Source organism: Anomaloglossus baeobatrachus, chromosome 6 (genome assembly GCF_048569485.1).
Source record: "Anomaloglossus baeobatrachus isolate aAnoBae1 chromosome 6, aAnoBae1.hap1, whole genome shotgun sequence".
NCBI classification, from domain to species: domain Eukaryota; kingdom Metazoa; phylum Chordata; class Amphibia; order Anura; family Aromobatidae; genus Anomaloglossus; species Anomaloglossus baeobatrachus.
In genome coordinates this window covers 280135456-280158261 of record NC_134358.1, presented here as the reverse complement: position 1 = coordinate 280158261, position 22806 = coordinate 280135456, and the positions used below count along the sequence as shown (strand labels likewise).

The 22806-nt window shown below is 41.1% G+C and overlaps 1 protein-coding gene across 8 annotated transcripts in view; it reads right to left on the bottom strand.

Moving 5' to 3' along the window:
• CDH12 (cadherin 12) overlaps nucleotides 1-22806 on the bottom strand; it is a 1513562-nt gene that overhangs the window by 692661 nt on the left and 798095 nt on the right. For 2 of the 8 annotated variants that reach the window (XM_075314867.1, XM_075314863.1), the window contains one exon: nucleotides 16596-16751. The exons of the other annotated variants lie outside the window; for them this stretch is intronic. The gene's annotated coding sequence lies outside the window, so the exon portion shown is untranslated. The remainder of the gene's footprint in view (nucleotides 1-16595; nucleotides 16752-22806) is intronic. 8 annotated transcript variants of the gene reach the window in all.

The following is a 22806-nucleotide window of genomic DNA, read 5'->3' as shown; positions in this document are numbered from 1 at the left end:
CCAAAAGTACTCAAAACCACATTCAAGAAGTTTATTAACCCTTCAGGTGCTTCACATGAACAAAAGCAATGTGGAATGAAAAAAAGCAAAAATTAAATTTTACCTAAAAATGTTGCTCTAACCCAAATGTATTCACTTTTAGAAGAAATAACACAACAAAATGAACCCCAAAACTTGTTCTCCACTTTCTTATGAGAACGCCGATACCCAACATGTGGTCAGAAACCTCTGTTTGGACAAATGGGAGGGCTCGGATCAGAAGGAGCAATATTTGAATTTTGGAAGGCAAATTTGGCTGAAATAGATTGTGGGCACCATGTTGCATTTACAGGTCCGCTAAGAAAGAAACCCCTCACAAGTGATGCCATTTTGGAAACTAGACCCCTCAAGGCTTCTATCTAGGGGTATAGTGAGCGTTTTGGATCCACAGGTATTTCACAGATTTTGTTAACGCTACATTGTCATATTGAAAATTTTAATAATTTTCTCAAAAATGTTGCTTTAGCATCAAGTTTCTCACTTTTTCAAGAGGTAATTCCAAAACTTTGACCACAAGGTTTGTTACTCACTTTTTTATGAGCGCGGTGATACCTCGCATGTGGTCTGAAACCTTTGTTTGGACAAATGGGAAGGCTTGGAACGAAAGGAACAATATTTGAATTTTGGAAAGGAAATTTGGCTGAAAAAGATTGAGGGCACCATGTCACATTTGGAGGTCCCCTAAGGTACCTAAACAGCAGAAACCCCGCACAAGTTACCCCATTTTGGAAACAAGGCCCCTCAAGGAATTTATCTAGATGTTTGATGAGTACCCTGAACCCCCAGGTGCTTCACAGAATTTTATAACGTAGAGCCTTGAAAATATAAAAATAAAATTTTACCACAAAATTGTTATTTCAACCAGGTAGCTTTTTTTTCACAAGGGTAACAGGAAAAACATCACCATGAAATTTATTGTGCAATTTATCCTGAGTTTGGCGATACCTTATATGTGGTGGAAATCAACTGTTTGGGTACACAGCGGGGCTCGGAAAGGAAGGAGTGCCATTTGACTGCAAAATTGTCTGGAATCAATAGCGGACGCCATGTTGCATTTGGAGAGCCCCTGAGGTGTCTATACAGTGAAGCTCCTTAACATGTGGCCACATTTTGGAATATAGACCCCACAAGGAATTTATCTAGATGTTTGGTGAGTACCCTGAACCCCCAGGTGCTTCACAGAAGTTTATAATGTTGAGCTGTGAAAATAAAAAAATACATTTTTACCACAAAATTGTTATTTCAACAAGGTAGCTTTTTTTTTACAAGAGTAAAAGGAAAAAATTCAGCATAAAATTTATTGTGCAATTTCTCCTGAGTTTGGCGATACCTTATATGTGGTGGAAATCAACTGTTTGGGTGCACAGCAGGGCCCGGAAGGGAAGGAACGCCATTTGACTGCAAAATTGGCTGGAATCAATAGCGGACGCTATGTTGCATTAGGAGAGCCTCTGAGGTGTTTATACAGTGAAGCTCCCCAACATGTTGCCCCATTTTGGAAAATAGACCCCTGAAGGAATTTATCTAGATGTTTGGTGAGTACCCTGAACCCTCAGGTACTTCACAGAAGTTTATAAGGTTGAGCTGTGAAAATAAAAAAAAACATTTTTACCACAAAATTGTTACTTCAACCAGGTAGCTTTTTTTTTACAAGTGTAAAAGGAAAAAATTCAGCATAAAATTTATTGTGCAATTTCTCTTGAGTATGCTGATACCTTATGTGTGGTGGATATCAACTGTTTGGGTGCACAGCAGGGCCCGGAAGGGAAGGAGCGCCATTTGACTACACAATTGGCAGGAATCATTAGTGGACGCTATGTTGCATTTGGAAAGCACCTAAGGTGCCTAAACAGTGGAGGTTTCCCACAAGTGACCCCATTCTGGAAACAATACACCTCAAGGCTTTTATCTAGGTGTATAGTGAGCAGTTTAAATCCAAGAGTACTTCACAGAATTTGATAAACTTAGGTTGCCATATTGAAAATTTTCATTTTTTTCACAAAAATGTTGCTTAAGCATCACATTTCTCACTTTTTCAAGAGGCAACAACAAACCGTGGACCCAACAGGTTGTTATCCAATGTCTTATGAGCACAAGGATACCCCACATGTGTCCAAAAACCTCTGTTTGGATAAATGGGAGGGCTTGGAATGGAAGGAGCACCATTTGAATTCTGGAAAAGTTGAAATAAATTGCGGGCACCATGTCACATTTGCAGGGCCCCTTGGGTACCTATACAGCAGAAACCCCCCACAAGTGTCCCCATTTTGGAAACTGGATTTTATTCAGGAGTAAAGTAAGCATTTTGAATCCACAGGTACTTCACAAAAATGTTGCTGTAGCAACAAATTTCTCACTGTTAGGCTATGTGGCCATGATCCAGTGACACGGCGTCTAGTACCCAGTGTCATCCTTCCTGTGAGATGTGAGTGTTGTCCACGGGAGAACGCAGCTGCCCAAGCCCATGATTTGAGTTCAGGCTGCTGTGGAGCTCTATGCTACCTGCAGAGAACACTCTTGTCTCCGCAGCATAAATTGAAATGCTGAGGCTCGGGAAGCTGCACCACAGGTCAGTTTATGCTGCGGAGAAAAGAAGCACAGTGGGTATGGGATTTCTAAAAATCCTTCCACTGTACTTCTACTGCACAACGCAGCGTTATGGACGCAGGGAAAACACTGCTCCCAAAATGCTGCAAACCGTGATCGTGGGCATACAGCCTAAAATGCTACAATGGATGAATGGATAGATGTCAAACATATATAACATCCCACCCCCCTGCATATTCTAAGCTGGCGCCCTTTAGTGCCTTTCATGTGGCACTAAAGGGTGCCTAACCTTGTATTTAGCCCCCCAAAAAATTAATAATTAAAATAAACGACGTGGGGTTCCCCCAATTTTTGATAGCCAGGTAGGGTAAAGCAGACAACTGTAGCCTGCAAACCACAGCTGACATCTTCACCTTGGCTGGTGATCAATTTGGAGGGTTCCCCAGGCATTTTTTTTTAAAAAAACAAACAAACAAACGTGGGGTCCCCCCCAAATTAGATCACCAGCCAAGGTGAAGCGGACAGCTGGGGTCTGGTATTCTCAGGGTGGGAAGAGCCATGGTTATTGGACTCTTCCCAGCCTAAAAAAAGCAGGCCGCAGCCGCCCCAGAAGTGGCGCATCCATTAGATTCGCCAATCCTGGTGCTTCGCCCCAGCTCATCCCGCGCCCTGGTGCGGTGGCAAATGGGGTAATATACGGGGTTGATACCAGCTGTAATGTCACCTGGCATCAAGCCCTGGGGTTAGTGATGTCACGGCATCTAAACAGATACCCGACATCACTAACTCAGTCAGTAATAGAAAAAAATAAAGACAAAAAAAAAATGTGTTTGAAAAAAAAACTCCCCGAAACATTCCTCTTTCACCAATTTATTGAAAATAAACAAATTCCGGTCGCTGTCATCCATTTTGGAGGTCCCTTGATGACTCTGGACCTTCTAGAATATGAGGGTTTTCTAGAACAGCAGGCTCTCCATGTGAGGAGTGTGGCTGCAGATTGCTGCACTCACTCTCCCCCGGTCCATAGTGCAGCAGCGAGGTCAGCGTCCCTGCTTGCAAGGATCCAGCTGACAGCCGCTGTCTGCACATGCACCGCCAGCTTTCTAGAAGGAGGCGGAGTAATCGCGGGAACGGAGCAGAAGCCAGGTAACGGGGCTGACTGGGGGCTGACGGGGGATTGACGGGGGGCTGACGGGGGGTGACGGCGGGAGACCTGGTGACAACTTTTCTGTTGCATGTGACGTGTCACATGCGGCAGAAAGAGCAGGATGAATGCGGCCGCGCGCTACTGTGCGCTGCACGCCGCCATCTTGTATGCTCCGGCGGGGGGAACGGGGGCTCTTTGGAGAACCGGAGTCCTGGGAGCTCCAGTGTACCGGAGGAGGGGTCAGGGGGAGGACATTTCCCTCTGATCTGAAATGTTTGATCTTTTCAGATCGGAGGGAAATGAATGCAGAGCCGGCGATCACATTATCGGGGTCCAAAAAAAACACCTTGATTCATAATCTGGGAGGTCTCAGCTACCCCCGGTAGCTGAAACCCCCGAGATTTTCGGTCGCTGGGGGGCGCTGCAGGCTTTTTTCGGCCCGCCGCTTTAAAGAGGCGGAACAGAATAAGTACCCTGTTTTGCCGCCGCTTTAAGTTGTACGGCCGTTATTATGAGGTTAAAGGGGCAAAAAAAGTGATTTGAACTTTTATGCTTTTTTAAAAAAAATATTATTTTTAAAAACATTTCTCTTTTACTCTTCATTGTTTTTAATAGTACCTTTAGGAGACTAAAACCTGCGACTATCTTCCTAGAACCCATAGACCTCCTGCTGTTATAGCAACTTTTTGATGACCACAATTATGTCAAGAGTGTGAAGATGGGTGCTTAAAAAGGTGAGCACATAGACACTTGTTCACTCCCGCTTTCAGAGATTGACACAGGAAATTTACAGGTTAACATTCGCAGGCGGAGCTCTGCTCCACCGACAAATGTTAGCGGCAGGTCTTGGCTGTAACACACAGAAAATACCTCTCTGGTGTGGGCAAATTCACCCCATGAGCCCGCTCCATACATTCGCTTCTGACATGCACCGTACATGTATGGCAGACGTCATGAAGAGGTTAAAAATAGCTTCAATGATAAAATCAGCAGGCAATAACAGAATGTATAGTTCCGGAGCAATTTCAAGTTTTAGTCCAAGGATAAAGCAGAGGAGTGTTTCATAAACCATCTAAAACATCATAGTAATATTGTACCTGGAACATTATAGATTCTTATGACTTCCAAGACAATATAATTATAGGATTTAAAAAGGTAGCTGTGTATGTCGGTTGGTCTTAAAACCTAAACAGACATTAGTGCTGGCCAGCAACAGTAAGGGGTACTTTGCACACTACGACATCGCAGGTGCGATGTCAGTGGGGTCATGTCAAAAGTGACACACTTCCTGCGTCGCTCTCGACATCGTAGTGTGTAAATCCTAGATGATACGATTAACGAGCGCAAAAGCGTTGTAATCGTATCATCGGTGTAGCGTCGGCGAATTCCATAATTACACTGACGCAACGGTCTGATGTTGTTCCTCGTTCCTGCGGCAGCACACATCGCTGTGTGTGTGAAGCCGCAGGAGCGAGGAACATCTCCTACCTGCGTCCCGGCTGCAATGCGAAAGGAAGGAGGTGGGCGGGATGTTTACATCCCGCTCATCTCCGCCCCTCTGCTCCTATTGGCCGCCTGCCGTGTGACGTTGCAGTGACGCCGCATGACCCGCCCCCTTAATAAGGAGGCGGTTCGCCGGCCAGAGCGACGTCACACGGCAGGTGAGTGTATGTGAAGCAGCCGTAGCGATAATATTCGCTACGGCAGCTATCACAATGATATCGCAGCTGCGACGGGGGCGGGGACTATCGTGCTCGGCATCGCAGCATCAGCTTGCGATGTCGTAGTGTGCAAAGTACCCCTAAGGGTACTGTCACACTTTAGCGACGCTCCAGCAATCCCACCAGTGAGCTGACCTGGTCAGAATCGCTGGTGCGTCGCTACATGGTCGCTGGTGAGCTGTCAATGAGGCAGATCTCACCAGTGACCAGTGACAAGCCCCCAGCGACGCGTGGAAGCAATGCTGCGCTTGGTAACCAAGGTAAATATCGGGTAACCAAGAAAAGCACTTTGCTTGGTTACCCGATATTTACCTTGTTTACCAGCGCACACCTCTTAGCGCTGGCTCCCTGCACTCCTAGCCAGAGTACATATCGGGTTAATAAGCAAACCACTTTGCTTATTTACCCGATGTGTACTCTGACTACGTGTGCAGGGAGCCAGCACTGGCAACCTGAGAGCGGTGGACGCTAGTAACCAAGGTAAATATCGGGTAACCAAGCACAGCGCTTCGCTTGGTTACCCGATATTTACTTTGGGAACAGCTTACCGCAGGCTGCCAGAAGCTGGCTCCCTGATCCCTGCACATTCAGATTGTTGCTCTCTCGCTGTCACACATAGCGATGTGTGCTTCACAGCGGGAGAGCAATGTCCAAAAAATGAACCAGCACTGTGTGTAACGAGCAACGATTTCACAGCAGGGGCCAGATCGCTGCTCAGTGTCACACACAGCGAGATTGCTAATAAGGTCACTGGTGTGTCACAAATAACGTGACTCAGCAGCGATCTTGCTAACGATCTCGCTATGTGAGAAGTACCCCTAAGACCTTGCTCAGTAAGACCTTATTTACATAAAAAAATAATAAAGTTTGAATTGCTAATATTACACTGCAGAAAATAAAGGGTTGGGAAGGGAAGCAAGTACACTACTTAATAGAAGAAAAGACATTCTATTTACTTGAATGAGAAGTAATAGGGCAATGAAGTTACCCAGTGATATCAATGATACCTTTACTTTCTATGCTGCTCGCTCAGCCAGAACCTTAGTATGCAGTGTACTGAGATACTGAGTTACTGACGTCACTATTCTTGAGACATTCTGGGTCTCATGCTGCACCCTGTGTGACCAAGTGAGAGCAGTTATGAGTGGTAGGTTACTGATAACATCACTCGTCACAGATTTTGGGGAGGTCGTGGAAGCTGTGGGATTTTTCTTTCATAATGAATTGGTGAGCAATGGACTGTCTCTTGTTTTTATTTAACTCTCTTTTTTTACTTTTTTCAGGTTTCAATTTGTGGACTATGTCGGATTTGGTGGACTACTTTGAATCTACATAGCTTTCATTTTAATAAATTGGTTAACTAAGCCAAGACTGGGGGAGTGTTTTTTAAATTAAAATATTTTTTGTGTGTTTTTTATTTTCATTTACTGTGTTAGTAATGGGGGTGTCTGATAAAACACCTCTCCATTACTAACACCAGGGTTTGATGCTAACTGTGTTTTTGGACAATTCACAGTTGACATCAACCCTATAGACCAATTACCACCACACAAGGGCAATCAGGAAGAGCTGAGGCAAAGTGCCAGAATTTGTGCTTCTAATGTGAGGTGCCACTTCTGGGTCAGCAGCTGTATTTTTAGGCTTGGAAGGGCCCAATAACCATGGTTATCAAAAATAGAATGGACCCCACACCGTTTTTTTAATTATTTATTTATTAGGATAAATAAGCCTAAAAACCCCTTTTAGGGCCACATTAAAGGCACTCTAGGGTGCAAGTGTATATTAAATAGATTGATGGGTCTTTACTTTCCTTTGGTCTACTTCCTGTCTGTTCTGTTTCAACCAACTTTGAGACCAAAATGCATGTGGAAAAATGTGGCAAAAATGGATGCATCAAAAACCCATGGAAAACGCATACAATAATGCAAGAAAAAGCGCAATTGAGCTGAGGAGCGAGATTCATGTAGAAATTAAACTTCATGAAAACCTGAATAAACACTAATCCTAGGAACATACCCTTCTTGGCAGAAAAATACAGTCTATAATGAGCTTTAGTAAGGTTTTTAATAACATCAGAATTGTAAAACATCCAGAAAAATAACAAAAATGAGAACGATAACCAAGATTATAGAACAATTGGGACTTCATCTTGGTTGCAATTGATGGCATTTTTATCACAAAAAAATATTAGACAAAGAGATTGGTGTCATCAGTTCTGGGATATCAAACCAGAACAAAGGGATGTGTTTCATGCATTCCATGAAAAAGATTTGTGTAGATACAAAATACTTTTTGGAAGAAAAATTAGGAGGACCTAAATATTGAGATTCTCAGCCAGATATTGAACTAATGGAAAAAAAAATTCTATTAACCCAAGAGAGAAATAAGTTCAAATCAATCAGATTCTAAGGAACAAAAAATATAGTATGTATTGTTAGCTTTCACATTCACCGGCACCAGAATTGGACAAAATCAAACATACAAAAAATAGGGCCCACCAAATTTGTCTGGGGTTTAGCCGTTAAGCAGACAGTATATAAGTGAAGTTTTCATGGTCAGTAATAAAGGTAATTTTATGTTTTTCACCTTCCAGGAAATTACTATATTTTTTTGTTTTATAAGATGCACCGGATTATAAGACACACCCCAAATTCAGAGCAATGAAAGGTGAAGAAAAAAAAATAGGGTCCGTCTAGAAATCCGGTGGTGTCTTACCGGAAGGGGCTGTAGCAGTGGTGGAGGAGGCTGTGCTCGTGCAGTGACGGAAGTTGAGGCTTCTGCGGATGCTGGTGCTGTGGCAAAGTCTGTGGCGATGGCTGGGGCTCCGGCAAAGACTGGGGCTGCAACGGAGACTGGGGCTCAAGCTGCAGCGGGGGTTGGTGCTGCCTTGCTGGGGCAGTTGTGCTTGGCCTCAGGCTGTGGTAGCTGCTGCTGCGGCGGAAAATGGGTCTCTGGCTGTGGCAGAGGCTGTTACTGCCATGCTGCAGCAGCTGTACTGGGGCTCGTGCTGCGGCGGCTGCAGATAGGGAGGGCTTCAAAGTAAAGATGCCTGGAGTCAGCGCATATTGAGCTCTAGGCCCAATGGCAAGCCGAGATCTTATCTGCGCAAGTGCCACCTCTGGGCACTATTTTCCTGAAATCTGCTGGATGGAGATCAATGGGCCAGAGGCGGCTTGAGCCGAGAGCTCCAACTGCACATGCTGACTCTGGGCAGCATTATTTGAAGTCATCACCGCCCAACCCGCAGGACCATTAAAGCCGCCGGAGACTACACACAGCAGCCCCAGCACCATCCACCAGAGACCACACGCAGACTCTGCAAAGCCACTGCAGCAGTCTTAGGTGGGCTTTGCACGTTGCGACATCGCAAGCCGATGCTGCGATGTCGCACGCGATAGTCCCCCACACCCGTCGCAGGTACGATATCTTGTGATAGCTGGCGTAGCGAAAATTATCGCTTCGCCAGCTTCACATGCACTCACCTGCCCTGCGACCGTCGCTCTGGCCGGCGACCCGCTTCCTTCCTAAGGGGGCGGGTCGTGCGGCGTCATAGCGATGTCACACGGCAGGCGGCCAATAGGAGCGGAGGGGTGGAGATGAGCAGGATGTAATTATCCCACCTCCTTCCTTCTCATTGCAGCCGGCGGCAGGTAAGGAGATGTTCCTCGCTCCTGCGGCTTCACACACAGCGATGTGTGCTGCCACAGGAACAAGGAACAACATCGTACCTGTCGCGGCAGCGAAATTATGAAAAAGTCGGAGCCTGCAGCGATGATACAATAACGACGCTTTTGCACTCGTTAATCGTATCATCTAGGCTTTACACACTACGATGTCGAAAGTGACGTCGGATGTGCGTCACTTTCGATTTGACCCCACCGGCATCACACGTGCGATGTTGCAACGTGCAAAGCCGCCCTTAGACCCCGCACAGCAGCTGCTGACACTGCATAGCTGCCCCAGCACCAGCCTCCGCAGATGCTGCACCACCCCAGCCACTGCAGCCCCTGCACTGCCACCGCAGAATTCACCCCAGCCCCATTCGACCCCTCTCCATCACCCTGCTACATTCAGATTATAAGATGCACCCCTCACTTTCCTCCCAAATTTTTGGGAGGAAACGTGTGTCTGATAATCCGAAAAATACAGTGCATATTTTTTTTCACCCCACCCTTCAAAGTGATCAATGCTTGTCCCTTGATCGACAGCACCACTGGGGTGAATCAGAGCAGCACAACTTAACTGCAGAGATATGCAGGAACAAAGTCTAGTGAGTATGTAACAGATGGTATGATGCTTTCAGGTTTATTGGCAATTTTTATTTAATAAGTGGATATATATATGAGAAAAATAATTTCCTTTACCTTCTTTCCTTTCAAGCTAAATGTACATACTGCTGGCTGTTGCTCAAAACAACTGTCGCAAAAACTTGATGTTTGATTCCAAGATCAGTGGATACAGTATATGAGAGTGAGAAAACATGCTTTTCTAGGAAACAATGTTAATTACTCAATACAAAACCTGCACCTTTGAAAACAAAAAGTAAGAATAATTGTTTTTCTTAAAATAAGTAGAGATTTATAAATCTGATAATAAAGACAACACTTGCCTTCTCTCCTCATTATGTTTTTTCTCTTTTCAATTGAAAAATCTAAATGTGTTTTTGTTCAAAAGTTTTAACAAGAGAATAAAGAAAATTTGCTTAAGATTTCTATTAAAAAGGTAACATTGCTAAAAGTTCACATCAGATTAAGATTCAAAATATGTTCTTTTTTAGAACATTAACCTTTTTTGTGTTTAAAGAATCATAAAAGAAAATAGACTTCACTAGATATATAATATATTAATTGTAAAGAGCATTATTCCGGCATTATTCTCATTATATTATTCTCTTCTTACTTTTGTTACGATTTTCTTTTTAACATTTCACATATTTACAAAGGACAATGAAAACTTTATCATATCTGAATAGAATGTATTTTGTTTGACCTAGAATACTATGCGTAAAGTACCATAGTATTTCTTGCAAAGAAGTCTATTGTAGACAAAATACAAATGTATATTATCTTTCATGTAAGAAATGTTTTTTAGAGAATTTCTTTCATCCACAGTTTGCAGCTCAAGTAACACAACTCTCATTTAGTAAAGACACAAGTTCTAAAGCCAAATCTAAAGTATCAAAGTTAGAAAAAGACTATTGTCATTTACAAGCAAGACTATAATAAGTACCGTACCCAGAAAAGTGCTATCATACTTATAACCACATTTTTGTTTTCGGGATTTACTGTGCAGTTCAGGCTTTAGCTATAAATACATTACAGGAAATAAATAAATAATAAAAAAGCAATCTCCGTTGACATAGGTCTTAGTGGAAGATGTAAGGTGCAAACCAACTTGGAAATGCTGTGATGTACAGGATAGTTTTAAAATATATTTTAGTACACTGCTTTGGAAAACTATTTAACATTAGGGAATGTGAGAATTTTTATACAATTAAATACATTTATAAAAGAAGACATATAGTATATCACAAAAGTGACTAGAGACTTAAGAATTTTGTAAATATTTTACTATAGCTTTTCATGCGACAACACTAAAGATATGACACTTTGATACAATGTAAAGTAGTCAGTGTCCAGTTTTTATAACAGTGTAAATTTGGTGTGCCCTCTAAATAACTCAACACGCAACCATTAATGTCTAATGCTCAACAATGCACCTTATATCCAAGCATTCTCAGAGGATCTGAAAAAAAAGAATTGTTACTTTACATAAAGATGGCCTAGGCAATAATGAGATTGCCAACACCCTGAAACTAAGCTGCAGCACAGTGGTCAAAATCATACAGCATTTTAACAAGACTTCTTCTACTCAGAACAGGCCTCACCATGGGTGACAAAAAAAGTTGTGTTTACTTGCTCAGCGTCGTATCCAGAGGTTATCTTTTCAAAATAGACATATGAGTTCTGCAGTGGTTATGGAGGTAGGGGGTAAGCCTGTCAGTGCTTAGACCATACGCTGCACACTGCATCAAATTAGTCTGAATTTTTTTATCCTGCAAGTAAGCCCCTTTAAAGATCATGCACAGGGAAGCCTGCAAACAGTTTGCTGAAGGCAAGCAGACTAAGGACATGGATTACTGTAACCATTTGCTGTGTTTTAATGGGACCAAATTAACTTATTTGGTTCAGATGGTATCAAGCATGTATGGTGGCAACCAGGTGTGTGGAGTACAAAGATAAGTGTGTCTTGCCTACAGTTAAGCGTGGTGGCAGTTTTCTGGTTTGGGGCTGCATGAGTGCTGCTTGCTGTGGGTTAGCTATAGTTCATTGAGTGAACCAGGAATGTCAACATCTACTTTGACATACTGAAGAAAAGCAGGATACCCTTCCTTCAGAAACTGAGCTGCAGGGAAGTAATTCAAGAGGATAATGACCCCAAACACATCTCCAAAATGACCACTACTTTGATAAATAAACTTAGAGTAAAGGTTGTGGACTGGCCAAGCATTTTTGCAGACCTAAGCCCTATTGAGCATCTGTAGGGCATCATCAAATGGAAGTTGGATTTGCCCAAGGTCTGCGATGTCATCCTGGAGGCGTGGAAGAGGATTCCAGTGGCTCCTTTGAAGCTCTAGTGAACTCTATACCCAAGTGAGTAAAGGCAGTGTTTGAAAATAATGGTGGTCACACAAAATATTGACAGTTTGGGCACAATTTGGTAATTTTTACTTAGCGGTGTACTCACTTTTGTTGACAGTGGTTTACACATTAATGGCTGTGTGTTGAGTTATTAAGAGGGCACACCAATTGAACACTGCTATACCAGCTGTACACTGACTACTTTACATTGTATAAAAGTGTCATATGTTCAGTGTTGCCTCATGAAAAGATATAACATTTTGTTTTACAAAAATATGATAGGTGAACTTATTTTTTTTATATTGTATGTATGTATAATGATTATTGCTATGTTCAATAAACTAGAGCTCACTGAATATGACATGTTAAGAAGAAACATAAATTTCATCTTAATGGTAAAGCACAATAGGCAGGCCAGGATTATGCGTATTCTGAATATTACTAATGTGGAGAAAATTTTCTATGCTTTTATAACATATTTGTGGATGTGAGGGAGTGTGTATACGATTTGTATTTAGGAATAAGAGAACCCGTACTGTAACGTTCAGGATTCGTACTGAACACCAGGTGTTCGAGTCTCAGACCTGAGCACATACTTTTACCTCTATGTTCAGTTCCTGTTCAAGTTTGTCATCCAAATAAAGCATGTTGAAAGGTTGCAGAGCACATAAGCTTTTCTGTGTGGGCACTTCTGGCCCCAGAATAGCTATAATTGGCAAGTGCACTACTATAAAAAAAAAAAATCATGTAAGTTCCCGCCCTCTTTTCGATAACCATTGTGGGTAAAGCTCAACTGTCAGCTGTACTGTGGCTGGTTATCACAAATAGAAGGGACCCCATGCTGTTTTTTAAAATTATTTGAATAAATAATTTAAAAAAACAGCGTATTATAAAGACAAACATTTTTTATAACTAGCCGACAGGGGGGAGTTGGTATTATCAGGGTGGTAAGGGCCATGGTTATTGGCCCCTTCCAGTCTAAACATACTAGCCCACAACTGCACCAGAATTGGCACATCCATAAGAAGCACCAATCCTGACATTATGATTTGCTCTTCCCAAATACCCTGGGGTAGTGGCAATTGGGATAATATATGAGGTTGATAACAGCTGTGATTGCTCGAAACTCAAAGCTGATATAAACCTAGGTTGGTAATGGGGAAGGGTCTATGAGAAAACCTGATTACTAACCTGTAATTCAAAAGAAATAAACACATGAACATTGGAAAATCCTTTATTTGAAAAAAAAAATAAATACAAACACCTCATTCACCACTTTGTTAACCCCCCCAAACAACCCCATAGGTCAGACGTAATCCATAATATGTCCCATGATGATCTCAGCTCTGCTACACATAAAGGCTGCAGTGATGGAAAATGTGACCACTCACTGCAGCCTACTTGAAACACTGACAGCTGCGGGGAGCTAAGCTGTTGGAAGAGGTGATGTCAGTGAGTTCCCCGAAGGTAACAGCAGGGTTCCCAAGATACCAACCGTGACCACTGGTGAGCCTGTTGTTGGATTACCGGACTGCTAGATTCTGGGACTCAGTGGAACTGCAGTCTCGCAATCCAGTACCAGGTTCAACTTTCATTGAGGGCAGTGGGGTGCCCCAGTGTGAACTCTGGTGACCTGAATGCCGGATTTCCAGACTGCCGTGTGCCTGTGTCCTGCAATCCAATAATCTGGTATCCAGAGTTAAAACTGGGGGCTACCCACTGCCCTCAGTGAACTCTGTTGAACCTGCTGCCGAATTACTGGATTGTTGTTTAACGGGATATGGCCACATAGCAGTCTGGCAATCCAACAGAAGGTTCCATTTTCACAGAGGGCTGTGGGGAGCCCCAAATGAGAACTACGGTGATCTGACTGCCCTATTCTTGGACTGCTGTGCCACCAGGTCATGCAATTTGGCAATCTCGCAGCGGGTTCACCGGCAGTAACAGTTGGTACCATGGGAAACTGGCTTTGACCACGGTGAACTCACTAATGTCACCGCTTCTCAAAGCTGGGCTCCACATGGCTGTCAGTGTTTCCCAGATAGTGAGCTGTCACATTTTTCACCGCTGTCACTTTTGGATGTAGCAGAGCCAGTATCATTGTGGGATATTGTATAGATTACTTTGGAACTGCAGGGGTCATTAGGAGGTTAATAAAGAAGTGAAAATGGGTGTGTATATTTTTTATCAAATAAAGGATTTTTCTGTTTGTATTTCTTTTGACTTACATTGTAGTAATGGGGATGTCTCATAGACCCCTTCATATTACTAACCTAGGGCTTGATGGCAGCTGTGATTTTTGACACATAACAGCTGTCATCGACCTCGTATAATTGTCTGTACTACCTTGTTCTTACTACCATTTAGCTTAATTTTGTTGCCCACTAGCCCTTACTACGATCATTTCACAGCACAGAACTTCTTGTCCCTATTGGATTGTATGGGGTTCTTTGTTCAGGTTCCGATTAAGGTCAAGTTAATTTCCCAAACAAATTTTTTTTTTAGTCTCTGCTTATTTGGCAAACATCCATGGGTGCTCCCATCTCTATTTGTATTACTTCAAAATGTTAGCATGCATTTATGATGTTTGTTAGTCTGTGTTAAAATTTACATTCTGAATCATAAGGCAGCTTTATCACACCAGTTTTATGACTTCCTGTCTAGTGGATGTTGGCCTTATTCCTGAGTGCAACTTTTTTTACAGCTCTGAGTAATAGGTGAATAGTGCCGCAGCAACGTGTGAAAATGCCATATACACAACAGCTGACACCCTTCTGCTGTTGCAGAGGCAGTGGACACATTTTACCGTAAGTTCGGTACACACTAGCAAGCCATGAATATTGGGGCGGCTTTAGGAGTCTAGTGAGACCTCAAGTAACTAGTGAATGACTTTTTAATGGGATCTTAGATATTTTTCTGCATTGCCAGAGTTTGTTTTTTTGAGGAGCATCAGATCATAGATGAACATGTCAGAAATAAGTGTATCTGAGGTGACATCATGGTGTACCCTGGACTAGCAGTCTGACTTTGCGTGAGGTGGCAAACAATATAAGGATAATTGGAAGATTTTGTATCTGTCACCCTATATGTAATTTATGGAATTGTGTATTATCTGCCACTTTTGGACTAAGAATATATGGAATAGCTAGATATTAGATAGGATATTCTGTGAACTAACATTTTAACACCATATTACATTGATATATCTCGTTCATAAACGACCCCTGAGCAACCTCCCGCTGGGAGGAGAAACACGTCAGGTCGAATAGGGGTATGTGGGTTGTCAGTATAGCATCCTCATTTTCATATAGTGCAAGTAAGCATATGCAGATTTATACCCCGTAGCGAAATTTGGGGATACAGTGTTATGATGCCCTTAGGGACCTTGATCTTAGGACTCTTGACTATCGGACAGACTAGGGGTTAATCTCTATTGCTTGACTTATATTGTAAATCTTAAAGGTCCCCCTCATCAGCTCTTAACAAGTACTCATATTCAATAATGAGTGATTTTATATAGATTTTGAATGTTTGGATCCTTGAAGGAGGGAAATATAATATCTGGAATATATTATATATTTAAGGGGGATACACATTTTTCTATTGTATTGCTTGGCGTGTTTACTGCTAGGTAAATTTTCATATAACTGTGAAAGTGCATTGTATTGTTGTCACTTTTGTAATAAAATTGAATTTCTATAATTTAGGAGTTTTTTAGTCCGTGAATTCATACTAACACAAAGCCTGCTATATTCAACAAAGGATGAAATCTACTGTAATTGAATACATGTAAGAGATCAAAAAAATCTTTAAAGCTCACCATTCACTTGCTGGGTTTGGTTCACATAGCATTTACAACTACGTTCAGTGGAATATATGGATGAAAATGATGCCCAACAGAATTCACTGGTACTCTCTCTGCATTATTAAAGTCAATGGCCCTGTAGACACATACACCTAAATCCCAATTTGTGGTGGCTGAGATATAAGCCCAGACAGAGCCACTGAACTTATTGGCAAACGCTATGTGAAAAAAGCCTATCAGGTGAATGATGAATGTCAACATTTTTTTTAATTTCCTACCTCTATGCACTTACATTTCTTTTGTGAAGACAGCATGGCGTTTGTAACTGTAATCTATTTATATGTTCCCAACAGCAGCATAAATTATAATATTAAACCACAATTTCTATGTTTATCCAGACAACATACAATATTTATGTTAATAATCACATTTTTCTATGTGAATTTTGTGGGGTTTTTGATGTAAGACCCTTTGGAGCCTCTGAATGTACTGGCAAATTTTATATGAATCCATCCTTAGGCTACATTTAGTGCAGGACTGAAGTTTGAGCAGACAGCTCTGGAGAAAACCAAATCATGTGCACCTTTTTCTCAGTCCTGCCATGTATTTTATAGTGGAAAAACCTTATATTATACATTTCCACAGCGCAAATTTAAAAAAATTTATCTTGAAGTTTGTGAGTTAAAAATGCTCACCATAACACTAGATACATTTATTGTGGAGATTAGTTTCCCAAATTGGGTCATTTCTGGGTGTCTTTCCTTTTTTGGCACCTCTGGAGCCTGGCAAATACAACATGTTGTCCAGATTTGCTCTCCAAAATTCATACTGTGCTCTTTTCATTCAAGAACCTGCAAAGAGTTCAAACATTTGTTTGTTTTTCACCACATTTCAAGCATTCAAGACAAGCTCGGTAACAAATTATAGTGCCAATTTTTTCCTATTACCCAATGTAAAGATTACAAATTTGGCTAAAACAACTTTCTTACTGGAAAAAATATATTTATTTTATTTCAAAACTAAACGTTGTAAAGTTCACTTCACAACTAACTAGGTCTGTCAAAAATAGGATTTCTAAAGTTCCTTGAAATAAACGGAAATTGCTGCTAAACTTCAAACCTTCCAGCATTGTAATAAAATATAAGTATGCTACAAAAATTATACTACGTGGAATGTGGAGGACAGTTGGGTTTATGCCGCGCTAACACCGAGATGTGAAGTTGATTAACTCATCTCTTTTATTCTTGTACAGGTCTGCACGTTTCAGAGATTTCAATCTCCTTCATCAGGACAATAAAGAGAAAAAGAACAATGATGATTGTTCTTTTTCTCTTTAAGGTACCGTCACACTAAGCAACATTGCTAGAAACATCGCTGCTGATGCACAACTTCCTAGCGATGTTGCTTAGTGTGACATCCAGCAACAACCTGGCCCCTGCTGTGAGGTCGTTGGTTGTTGCTGAATGTCCTGGGCCATTTTTTAGTTGTTGCTCCCCTGCTGTGAAGCACACATCGTTGTGTGTGACAGCGGCAGAGCAACAACTAAATGTGCAGTGAGCAGGAGCCGGCTTCTGCGGACGCTGGTAACCACGATAAAGAGCGGGTAACCAAGAAACCCTTACCTTGGTTACCCGATATTTACCTTCGTTACCAGCATCCACCGCTCTTAGTGCCGGCTCTTGCTCTGTGCACATGTAGCTGCAGTACACATCGGGTAATTAACCCCATGTGTACTGTAGCTAGGAGAGCGGGGAGCCAGCACTAAGCAGTGTGCGCGGCTCCCTGCTCTCTGCACATGTAGCTGCAGTACACATCGGGTAATTAACCCGATGTGTACTGTGGCTAGGTGTGCAGGGAGCCAGCGCTAAGCGGTGTGCGCTGGTAACCAAGGTAAATATCGGGTTGGTTACCCGATATTTACCTTAGTTACCAAGCGCAGCATGCTTCCACGACGCTCCAGCGATCCCTGCCAGGTCAGGTGCTGGTGGGATCGCTGGAGCGTCGCTTAGTGTGACATCTCACCAGCGACCTCCTAGCAACTTACCAGCGATCCCTATCAGGTTGTATCATTGTTGGGATCGCTGGTAGGTTGTTTAGTGTGACTGGGCCTTTATTGTCCTGATGAAGGATATTGAAATCTCTGAAACTCATAAACCTGTACAAGAATAAAAGAGATGAATTAATAAACTTTGCATCTTGGTGTTAGCATGACATAAACCCGACGTTCCTCCAAATTCCATGTATTTTCTCCTTTCGAGGCTGTGGCGGTCCACCATATCTGCCACGTGATTATAGGTGTTGTGACTACCACAACCCTCTTAGGTGAGTTCATTACTTTCTAACAACCTGGTGTATACCCAGGTAAGAACCTATTAGGCCGGTTTCACACATCCGGCTTTTCGCCGGTTTACCGGATCCGGCGCTCTCCCGTACAGACAATACAGTACAGTGACAGCGCTGTAACTTCTGGGTCACATGCGCCGGTCACATGACAGCATGTGACAGGCGCTTGTTGCGCTGTCACTGTACTGTAGTCACTGTATGGGAGAGCGCCGGATCCGGTAAACCGGCGAAAAGCCGGATGTGTGAAATCGGCCTTAGCGCTTCCTTTACACAATTTGTGCTGTACAAAAATTATACTAACATTAAGTAGACATAAGTGAAATGTTATTTATTAACTAATTTTGTTTTATTATGACTATATGGTTTAATGATATAAACATTAAAAGTTTAAAAAGAAATAATTTTTCTTAACTTATATCAGATTTCAGATAATTTATTTTAAAAATGCAAAACATATCAACCTATATTTACCATTAACATAAAGTACAATGCATCAAAAAGAAAATCTGAAAATCACTAGGGTATGTTTAAGCCATCCATTGTTATTACTACCTAAAATGACACATAATAGAGTGAAAAGAAAATGGTGTTTTGACTTTAAGATCATAAATGGGTATATTGTTAAAAAGTTAAAAATGTTTTTTGGTGTCTTTATAATTTTTTTTTTCTAAATGTTATATACGCTTAAGTTTGGATTTTTTGTGTTAGTTTCTATGAATAGCCTTTTAAGTTTGTAACTAATTTCTATTACCAAATGTTTTTGTTTTTGAGGGCGCTTCATGGTTTTTCTATATTACTTTTACAATTAAATTATAATTTTGTGTTACACAGTCTATCATTAACAGTATAGTGTAACTGGATTTTTTTTTTTAATTTGTCTAATATAATCACTGTACGTCTATACTTTCACATTACTAGATTGCACTAATTAATTGATTATTTAATTTGTTAGTTCAAATTAATTACTTTAAAATGATAAGCTTATGTTAAGGTTTTCTTTTCCTTTTAATGTGTACTTCAAAAAGCAGTAATTTATTCGTCTGTGAACAGGTTCAAAGGGATGAAATCCCTATTATGAAATAGAACTTCAGAAAATTAGATTACTCTGTTACACTGTTTCTCAAACTATGGGTTTTAGTTCCATTGTTCTGGCTCAGATAGCATATGACTCTCACTGCTTGAAAGCCATGTTCTGTTTCCTCCTGTAGAGTATGGTCATTGTCCTTTGCTTTATACTCATTGCCAAGACTGCATAGCTCTTTTTCTTTCTAAAACAACACTTGTTTTCATATTTAAAAACTAAATAAACAGCGACATTGATAAATTCATGGTTATGGTCAAATGTTTGTTATTGTTACTAATATTATCTGAATAATACTAATACAGTCTCGATTAAAATACAATGGATGGAGTAAAGAAAAGTCTGTTTAGGATAAATTAGCAAATTCCTCTGACCCCAATCTATCTCAGGGTACTAGATCAAGATTTTTTTATCTCCACAGTATACTATGTCATTATAATACTCCATAAGATGCTTCATTACCCCCACAAGGAATTCTAATGCAAGACGAAACACGCATCGGGCTGAAGGTTGACGAGCCCCACGGACCCTATTCCTATGCATTTAATGTCCCTCTCTATTGCTCATTCTTACTGTCTACATTGCAGTGTTTCTATTTGAGCACTATGCACCCTACTATCACATAGATATCTGCTATTGGAACCTTAGTAACGTAAATGCACCTCATTTAGTTCTTTTTCTGGAACTTCATTTTTTAGTTGTTATTTGATGGATATTTATTGTAAGATTTTGCTTAAAGGGATCCTCTTAAGTGCCAAAAATGCAGATATATGAATAATCTGAAGCAGGTGTTTAATCATTACAATGCTATCAGCTGCCTTACTGAAAGTGCAGTTTTTGGAATAAAATGAACTTTATTCCTCCATGGAGTTGCCAGATCTCAGTCTTAGGGTATGATCACACGAGCGCATGAATTAGACAGGTGCAAAGCGAGAAAATGTCGCATTGCAATCGGACAAATGTTAGTCAATAAGGCAGAACAGTTGGTCAGCTTTTTTCTCACCCAGATTCTGGATGAGAGACAAGGCAAAACATGCTGCGATTTGTTGCTGAAATCGTGTGATACTTGCTAATACAAGTCAATGGGTGCGAGAAAAAAAACGGACGGCACACGGACCACCCTAGTGATGTCCATTTTTATGGATACATTACTATTATGTATCACAGAACACTGTAAATGACTGTAAATGGTCCTGTAAATTACTGTAAATGACTAATAGCTGCTGAGAAAAACACTGACAGCACACGGATGACAAATGAGAAAAAAAATGTCCTACTGTCCTTGATGATAATGGGACCATTTTTTCATACGCTCGTGTGTCTTCAGCCTTTGGGACATACACAGACCATTCATGTGTAGCTCACAGAATTGATTGTTGGCTGTAAGCAGACACCATCACTTTCACAATTTCTATTATACTGATGCATTGCAGAGAAGGCTGTAAGCACGCCCCAGCACTATGACTGACAGCTGGTTCTGCAGCACATCTGTTCAGAGTGAGCTGTCAATCAATGTGCTGGGGAGGTGTGCTTACCTATGCATGTCACAATGCTATAGCCACACCTTGCATGCCCCTTTGGCTGAAAGCCGATGGCTCCAGGGAAGAAATCACACTTCCTGTAAGGCAGCCAAACAGGTTTCTTTTAATTATGCACAGATTAATACTTATAGTCTCTGATCTACATATCCATAATACAATTCAGCACTGATGTCCCCTATTGTTTTTCTGTAATTGACATGGTTTTTTAATTAGATTGCAACTATTACTACTTATTTACAGCCACAAAAAGACATGCATATTCCTAAACGTAAGCAGACATAATATTATTCTTTCTCATTCCATATTTCACTCCTTTGTAACAAAGGAAATTTTGTCCTTAATGCCGAGGCCAAATGTTACAATTCTGATCTGTCACTTTATGACGATTTAACTATAAAGTACTTAAAACCACATCATAGACGCTTATTAACCCTTCAGGTGGTTCACAGGAACGAATGGAAAGTGGAATGAAGAAATAAATAAATTTACATTTTATCTAAAAATCTTGCTTTAGACTTAATGTATTCACTTTTATAAAAGATGGCATGACAAAATAGACATCAAAATGTGTTACCCACTTTCTTCTGAGCCCACACATACCCCACATGAGGTCACAGACCTCTGCTTGGACTAACGGGAGGGCTCGGAACTGAAAGAGCAGTATTTGAATTTTGGAAAGCAAATTTGGCTGAAACAGATTGCAGCACCATTTGGCATTTGAAGGGCCCCTAAGGTACCTAAACAGGATCAATTCCTCTCAAGTATCCCCATTCTAGAAAATAGACCTTTCAAGGATTTTATACAGGTGTATAGTGCGCATTTTGAGCTCACAGATACTTCACAGAATTTAGTCGTCATATTGAAAATTTTCATTTTTTAACAAAAATGCTGCTGTAGCACCAAATTTCTCACTTTTAAGCTATTTTCACACTATTCTGCGACACTACATCTATAATTTAATCTCATCCCTCCTGCAGTGATGTGAGTATTGTCTGTGGGAGAATGCAGCGGTCCTTGTCCACCATCAGGGTTTGAGAAGCTATGTTTTTTCTCTCTATTCTTCCCACAGAAAACACTCGCATTTCCGCAGCATAAATTGATATGCTGCAAATCAGAAAGCTGCACCGCATCTCAGTTTATGCTGCAGAGAAAAGAAAAAATTTGCATAGAATTTCTATAAATCCCACCCACCATGCTTCTACTGCACAACACAGCATTCTGGACGAAGCAAAAACATGCTACTTCCAATATGCTGCAAATTTTGATCCTGGGCATGCAGTATAAAATGCTAGGATATACAGATAGAAAGATAATAATATTAATAATACTCATTTATTTATTAATATAGCACTGTTAATTCCACAGCGCTTAACATACAATGGCAACACTCTGACTCACAATCTAGGTTCCCTATGAGTATGTTTTTGGGGTGTGGGAGGAAACCCACGCAAACACGGGGAGAATATACAAACTCCTTGCAGATGTTGACCATGGTGGGATTTGAACTCAGGACCAAGACTGCAGTGCTAACCACTGAGCCACCGTGCCGCCCAAGATAGATAGATACATTGATATAGTTCACACTAGAAGTTTACATACATTATCTAAAAAGACACGTGCATGTTTTTCACACTATATAACATGAAATCAGAATAAACATTTCCCGTTTTAGGTCCATTAGGATTACCAAAATTAATTATATTTGCCAAATGCCAGAATAATCAGAGAGAGTGAATGTTTTAAGGCATTTTTATTACTTTTTGCAAAGTCAAAAATTTACATACACTAAGAGTACTATGCCTTTAAACAATACGGAACAGCCCATATGATGATGTTATGTCTTTGGAAGCTTCTGATCGTTTTATTGGCAAGATCTGAGTTAGAGACACACCTGTGGATGTATTTTAATGCATGCCTGAAACACACTGCTTCTTTGTGTAG